Source organism: Herpailurus yagouaroundi, unplaced genomic scaffold (genome assembly GCF_014898765.1).
Source record: "Herpailurus yagouaroundi ecotype Mexico unplaced genomic scaffold, PumYag 29, whole genome shotgun sequence".
Classification (NCBI taxonomy): domain Eukaryota; kingdom Metazoa; phylum Chordata; class Mammalia; order Carnivora; family Felidae; genus Herpailurus; species Herpailurus yagouaroundi.
The window spans coordinates 122,534,139-122,541,060 of NW_024412377.1; the positions used below are offsets into that span (position 1 = coordinate 122,534,139).

The 6,922-nt window shown below is 55.1% G+C and overlaps 2 long non-coding RNA genes across 2 annotated transcripts; one reads left to right on the forward strand and one right to left on the reverse strand.

Moving 5' to 3' along the window:
* Positions 1–3,142: 3,142 nt before the first annotated feature.
* On the reverse strand, positions 3,143–4,154 carry LOC121016615 (uncharacterized). Its single transcript, XR_005784384.1, has 3 exons — positions 4,096–4,154; positions 3,396–3,485; positions 3,143–3,247 (listed from the first exon to the last, which is right to left on the reverse strand). It is a non-coding gene; the product is annotated as an uncharacterized LOC121016615 (long non-coding RNA).
* LOC121016632 (uncharacterized) lies at positions 3,762–5,348 on the forward strand. The gene is made up of 2 exons (XR_005784389.1): positions 3,762–4,386; positions 5,133–5,348. It is a non-coding gene; the product is annotated as an uncharacterized LOC121016632 (long non-coding RNA).
* The last annotated feature ends 1,574 nt before the right edge of the window (positions 5,349–6,922 follow it).

Here is a 6,922-nt window from a genome sequence, read left to right on the forward strand (position 1 = left end):
GGGAGTACTTAAGGCATGTCAGTCTTGGGCCATCTCTCTTCCCAGGGAAGGGGGCTATCTCTGCAGCATGTCTGGGAAGGGATGTTTCTGGCCCTCCCTGTATCTCTCCTCTGGGGGTGTCTCTGACCTGCAGCACTTTGGGAAGAGACTGGGCAGCTCTGAGTTGTCTTTTCTCCTGGAGGCTCTGGGATACCTCTCCCTCCTGAGGACCCGGCCTCTGGAGCCATTTCTTCCCTGGGTGTGGGCTGTCTCCTGGTGTTGGAGGGCTTTTGTTGGCCATGAGAAAGTCTCTTAGGGGGCGTCTCCATGCGGGACTTCTCTGGGAGGGGGGACTGTGTCTCGCCCATGGGGTTCCCGGGCGGGTGTGTCTGCCCGTGGGGAGAGGGAGACTGTGTCTCCTCGGGTTATCTGAGTGGGGAGGGGGGCCGTGTCTCTCTCGTGTGTTGGGGGGTGGGGTTCGGGGAGGGGGGTTTTGGGCTCATCGGGTGCCCACACTGGGGTCGTGTTTCTCTTGGTTCGTGCCACTTCCCACCGCCTCGCTCCTCCCGGGAAGGGCCCCCGCCCCGCCCTCACTAGCCTCCCATCCCTGGCGCTGCGAGCACAATCCCGTTGATTTGTAATGATTTCTGTCTCTTTCTGTCTTTCTCTTTCTCTGACCCCCCCTCCCCCGCCGCGAGCATGCGCAGGCACCGCCCCTACCCCCTCCGGTTCGGTTCGTTTCCGGTTTGTTTGCTGAGCTGTCAATGGAAGACCCGTGTAATTATTCCCAAGCTTTACAATAAAAGTGTGAAAACCGGACCCCACCTCGCTTCTTCCGGGCCCTCAGGCCTGGGTCCCGGGAAGACTGGGGGCTAAGACTGGGTTAGAGGCCTTTGAGGGGGCCAGGAGACGCGGCCGAAAGGAGGGACGGAGACCCATTGAGATCAACCGGTGCCACTCTGGAATGGGGGCCAAAAGGACGCAGATTGAGGACAGACATCTACTCTGTGCTTGTCAAAGTGGCCCCTCCCCCAACCAATCCGCTGGCCCAACCCGCTCCAGGCAATCCCAGTCCCGCTGCGAGCTAAGGTGAGGGCTGGGGGGGGGGGGGGGGGGGGGGGGGGGGGGGGGCCACGGCCACACGCCGGCGCGGGGGAAGGTCACGCTGTGCTGCCTTCTTCCACGGGGCATGTATCCTTTTCCATTCCCCCTTTCATTTAGCAACAAGTATGAATTACGGATCTGAATGGAAGAAGGGGTGAGAGATATCTGTCGCTGCGTCCCACACTCAGGAACCAGGGTTGGAGATCGATTTAGGGGACCTGAAAAAGTCTCACCCCAGTCTCCGACTGCGCTCCCCGCCCCCCGCGTCCGGGCCCGAGCGGCCCCGGCCTCCTCCGTCCGGCTCCCCGGTAAACACTGGCTCCGGAGAGGTCGAAGAACAGAGACCGGATCAGCCGGTTTCCCGGCCCCGCCTCCCGGGGTGCCCCTCCCTTCTTCCCCCTCCCCCCCACCCCCGCCCGCCTGCGCTTCCGCTCCTCCTGCGAGCCCCGTCCTCCCGCCCGCGCAGAATGGGCCTGGCTCCTCGACCCCGGGGTCGGTTCAGCGGCTGGGAGGCTGGGATTAGCCGAGCGCAGGGACTAATCCTGGATGAGCCTCCGTGTAAACCCGGATCGACTGCGGGTACAGCAGAGGTCGCAGGCGCCCCTTCATCCGTTCCCATACGCAGGCTTCGCAGGGCCGGGCGCCCACCCCAGGTCCCCTTACTACATTCAGTGACCAGTGGCTGGATCTTCTGTGAGGGACGGGACGGGCTGGAGTGGGGGGATGAAGAAGACACCATCAAGATCAGGCTTGGACCAGGGGCTCCAGAGCCTGGGGTGGGAGGAGGCCTGGAAGGGCTGAGGCACCTTTGGCAGCCTCTGAATTCACAAGGGATCAGGTCAGCTCTCCAGCTCAGTGAGCAACCCGCAGGCCCCCCACCAATCCTCCAGTTACAGAATCACAAACCCTCCCTCTACCTGGCCAGAGTGACCAGCCCTAACCTTGAGGCTTCACTTGATCAAAGGAAGCAGTGAATCAACAGGAGGACCTCACAACATCCCCACCCCTGACTCAGCCCCACGTTGAGGGTAAGGAGCTCCTGTTAAGGTCTAACCCTGGAAAAGATGTCAGGGGTCAAGAGACATGGATATTAGAATCACTTATTCTGTAAACACTTCCTGAGCCTGTCCCTTGTGCCAGCCCAGCATAGGGTACTGGGATACCCCAAGAATGACACACGGTCTCTATGGGAAAGGCAAACAGGTAAATAATAACCACAGCATGTGTTCAGCCCTGCCCTGAGCTGTAAATTTAGGCTGGAATGCTAAAGGAGGTGTCTCCTCCAGTAGAGTCCAGAAGGCTTCCTGGAAGGGGTGGTGTCCCAGCTGGACAGATCTGGCTGAGGGAGTTGTGTGTGAAAGGACCCGGGGTAGGAGGAGGGGAAGGTAACTGAGGAGGGCAGGTAAAGTTGAAAAGGAAGGGGGATGGTGGTGGTGCAGAATTAGAAGGCCCTGCTGGTCAACTTAAGGAGGGAAAGAGGAGCCATTGAGAGATCCTGGAAAAAAAAGGTCAGATTCACATTCTTTTGTTCTGTTTGTTTGTTTGTTTGTTTGTTTGTTTATTTTTGAGAGAGAGCAGGGCAAGGGCAGAGAGAGGGAGACACACAATCCAAAGCAGACTCCAGGCTCTGAGGTGTCAGCACAAAGTGTGTCTGGGGCTCGAACCCACGAACCATGAGATCATGACCTGAGCCGAAGTCAGACGCTTAACCAACTGAGTCACCCGGGTGCCCCAAATTCACATTCTTTACAGGTTTTAACTGTCCTTCTCGCTTTTCTGCACAGGTTTCTGTGGGGATGCCTGGGATGGGAGTAGAGACACCCACAGACAAACAGGAACAGGAGCCAGGTGCATTGAAGGTTAGGAAAGATGGTCCCTACCTCCTTCCCTCACATCTGGAATCAGAGACTTACATTAGAAATCTGGCTGTACTGCTTCCTAGTGGTATGACCTTGGGCAGGTGACTGAGCCTTCATTTCTTCATCTGTAAAATGGGAATAATAATGCTCACCATCACCGAGGATTCTTGTGGCACTTCAGTGAAAGAATTTGTCCATTCTTTTACTGAACACATATTTAGCACCTACTATGTGGTAGGCCCGGTGCCAGGTGCTGGCATTACAGCACTGAATTAGACAGGCATGATCCCTACTGTCTCTTGGAACTTCCATTCCAGTAGAGAAGACAGACAATAAACAAACAAACAAATGAGATAATTACAGATTGTGTTAAAGTGCCGTGAAGGAAACAAACAGTAGGACATGAAGGAGGATAACTGGAGGTGGGGGAAAGGAAGGGGCTGCCTTACTCACTGTGGCCTGAGTAGCTTATCTGAGGAAACCTGGAGATGTAAAGCTCAGAACAGAGCATTCCAGGCGAAGGAAAGGGCAGCTGCCAAGGCCCTGGGGTGGGAGACAATAAAGGGGTTAGCCTGATGCCTCTAGGATGCTAAGCTTCCTGAGGGCAGGAAACTAGGTCTCTTACCTCTCCCAACCGGCTGGACAAATACAGGGTAAGATGTATAGAAATGGAGGGGATTTTCCAGCTTGCTGGTCCAACTTCCTCCCCACCCGCAGCCCCTGGAGTGGTGTTGGGGGGTTGCTGGCCTCATCAGTAGGTCCATCTGCACAGCTTAATCTGTACTCCAGCTGTTCTGTACAGGAAAGTCCTCTGCCCACTCCTGCTCCTTTCCCAGGGTTCCCAATCCTCTCCTCAGACAGGAGGGGCAGGTTGGGGCCCCTCCAGAATCTGCCGGTCCACAGTCTGGACTGAACAGAATTTAGTATCTGACCTGCAGGGGCTGCGGGGGAGGATGTGTCCCTGATGAATATCACCAAGTGTTTTAGGATCATTGGGGCCTTTTGGGAGTCTCCCCCTTGGTCTGGGTCTCCCTTCAGGGAAAGAAACCTCGAAGAAAGATTTCTTGCACATGGGTACGTTTCACACGCAGCAACCGGCACCCCCACCCCGCCCCGTGCTGCAGAGCACACACAGCTCCTCTCACACACTCACCATCCAGCTGCACACTGCGTCTCCATGGCAACCAGTAGGCCTGGTCCACGGATGTTAGAAATAAGTGCCAGAGGAAGAGAAGAGAGAGAGGGAGAGACAGAGGAGAAACATCAGAAATAAAGAGACTCAGAAAGACAGCCTCCCAAGGAGGACCCCACTCTTTCCTTGCACCACCACCACCACCCCCCCACCCCCCCCCCCCGCCAGAGACTCTTGAATGGACTCAAGGCCTGAGGATGGAGGGGCTCAAGACGGGGACTAAGCAGTGGGCTGGGGGCTGTCTGGAAACAGGTAATGGGGCACAGTGGGCAGTGAGGGAGGAGGAGTATCAGGGAAACTTGAATGACAGTCTGGAGTCCTGGGCTAAGAATACTTGGTCCAGGTAAAAGACAGATGAGGGGGTTGGGTGGGGGTGGGAGACTTGGTGGGGGGGGCTCCCTTCCCTTCTTCCAGGCCTAATTGGCTGCTCAGGCTGAAACCTCCTCTTAGTCACTTAGTCTAATTAGAATTGTTCCTGAGAAGATGGTGGGGGAGGGGAAGGAGAAGCTCGGGTGTGAAGGTGGAAGGGTGGGTGGAGACAGAGCTGGGGGTGGGGAGTAGGAGTTCCTTCGATCACCTTCCATCCATTCCATCACCGGCCAGTGGATGGGCTGAGCTCTAACTGTCCAGGTTGTGGGTCACTGTACATCCTGGCCTTCTGTCACCAGTGCTCCCTCAAACGCCCCTGCTTTCTGCTTGGCCCCTGTGTCTCTCTCTGTCTCTTGCTCTACCTCTTACTCTCTCTGGCTCTCCCTTGTTATCTCCTCACCTTCCTCTTCACCTTTCCTCAGGGTCTCCCAGTCTCTGGCCAGCAATATTTGAATAATAAACAGGTGAAGTATTTAGGAGTTCTGGCTGGGGCTGAACCAGGAGCAGGGAGAGCAGGGAGAGGGGATTATACTGAAAGCAGCCTCATCTTCTGGGAGTAGGAGGGAAGGGGACAGACACTGCCTGGCATGACTCCCCTGACCCCCTCCCCCTTCCCAACCCCAACTAAGGAGAGACCTCGCTGGAGTCTGTGGAGCTTAGCTTCTGAAGCTGGACTGTCTGGACTGCCTTGAACAAGTCACTTAACCTCTCTGAGCATCAGTTTCTTAGCTATGAAATGGGGATAATAAATCCTAAATTTTTTGTGTGGATTTAAGGCGATGGTGCATGTAACCAGCTTAGTCCAATAAATTGTAAGCGCTCAATAAATGCAACTTTTCTCATCACTCCCAGACTCCTTTCCTTTCCCTTCTGGAACCAGGACATCTGCATCTTCCAAACTCTCTCCTTATTCTGCTTCCTCAGTCTTTCAGGCTGAAAATGACCTCTTAGCTCTTAGACTCACCCTCCTTGCCTATGCAGTGCGGGGAGGGCTATGTGAGAAGTTAGGCATGGATCCTGCCCCCTTGCCACAGGGTTAGGACAGACCCTCCTCCAGTTTGGGATCTGATCTTCCCTTTTCTGCAGTACTCCAAGGGAGGAAAGGGGACAGCCATAAATGATGTAGGGGAAGTGTACTTGCTGAGGGGGACAATAAGGGATGAGCAATGTCCAGAAACCTAAATATTTCATGGGGCTGCAGCACTGGGAAGGGCAAAGTCCCCGAGCTGTGTTTGTGAATATGCTTGCAATTCCATGTGGCTTGGAGCTCTTCCACATGCCCAGTGCCCTCTGCACGTGCTCCAACCTTCAAAGTGCTGCGCCTACAGAAAATTGCCCCGATGAACCCTTTCCTGGCCATGATCCCTCCAAAACCCCTCAGCACATGCATATTTTATTTCTTACAGCTGTAGTAGTTTGTTCAGGTTTGAAGCTGTATTTTGACATGGGCACGCTTTTCTTGCTCATTCAGTTTCCCCTTTCGATCCCCCAAGGACAGATGCTCTTGCCCCTCACCTCCTCGGCATTATCAGGGGAGCCCAGGAGCTGGAAAGAGCCGGTGGGGTGGGAGCAGGGGCGGGGATGGGGTGGGGATGGCAGGGGGGAGGTCTGAGGAGGTTGACTGAAGAGGAAGGTATCCATTACAGCAGGTGGGAGTGGGTGGATAGCAACAAGGTCTGGCCTCAGAGTGCACTGCTTACAGATGAGCTGGGAGGACCGCCTTTGCCAAACCTCTGCCTCCAGGTGGCCCCTGTTCCCCACTCTCTATGACCCTTCTGCCTCCATAACTAAGTAGGGGATTAGAAGGTGCCCTTGTGGTCTCTGTCATAGCTCCCCTTTGTCCTTTTCCTTGACCTTATCCCAGTCTATCGTCATTTCATTTATTTGTTTATGTGTTCAATTTCTGTCTCGTCCCACTAGAATAAAAGCTTGCAGGGGGCAAGAATCTTGTTTAACTTCTTTATCACCACTCAAAATGTTTACTGAATGAACGAATGAATAAATGAAGAGGAAATCTATTTGGGGATTCTGTAGGAACGGCAAGAAAAGGGAGCAAGAGAGAGGGCTGGTGGGCCACAGCTGAGTAGGGATAAAGGCCAGAAGGACTGAGCACAGAGCAGGAAGGAGGTGTGGAAGGTGGGGGGAGGAGGTGGCCTGGGGATGAGAGGTGGACTGGGGAAGTGGGTGTGAGGAGAGAGCATCGGTGGAGGTGGAGGAGCTAGAGCCTGGGGGCAAGAGATCTAGGGGAAGGCATCCAGGCTCCCAGAGGGGCTAGGGGCAGGGGCTTTAGGCAGGAGGAAGTTAAGCTTGGATAGGGGCCAAGGATAGGGTCTGCTCTCACCAAGGCTAGGCTTAGAATTTGGGTCTGGGGCTACAGTGGGTGGAGTGTAGGAAGGGCTGAGCCATGGCAGTTTCCCAG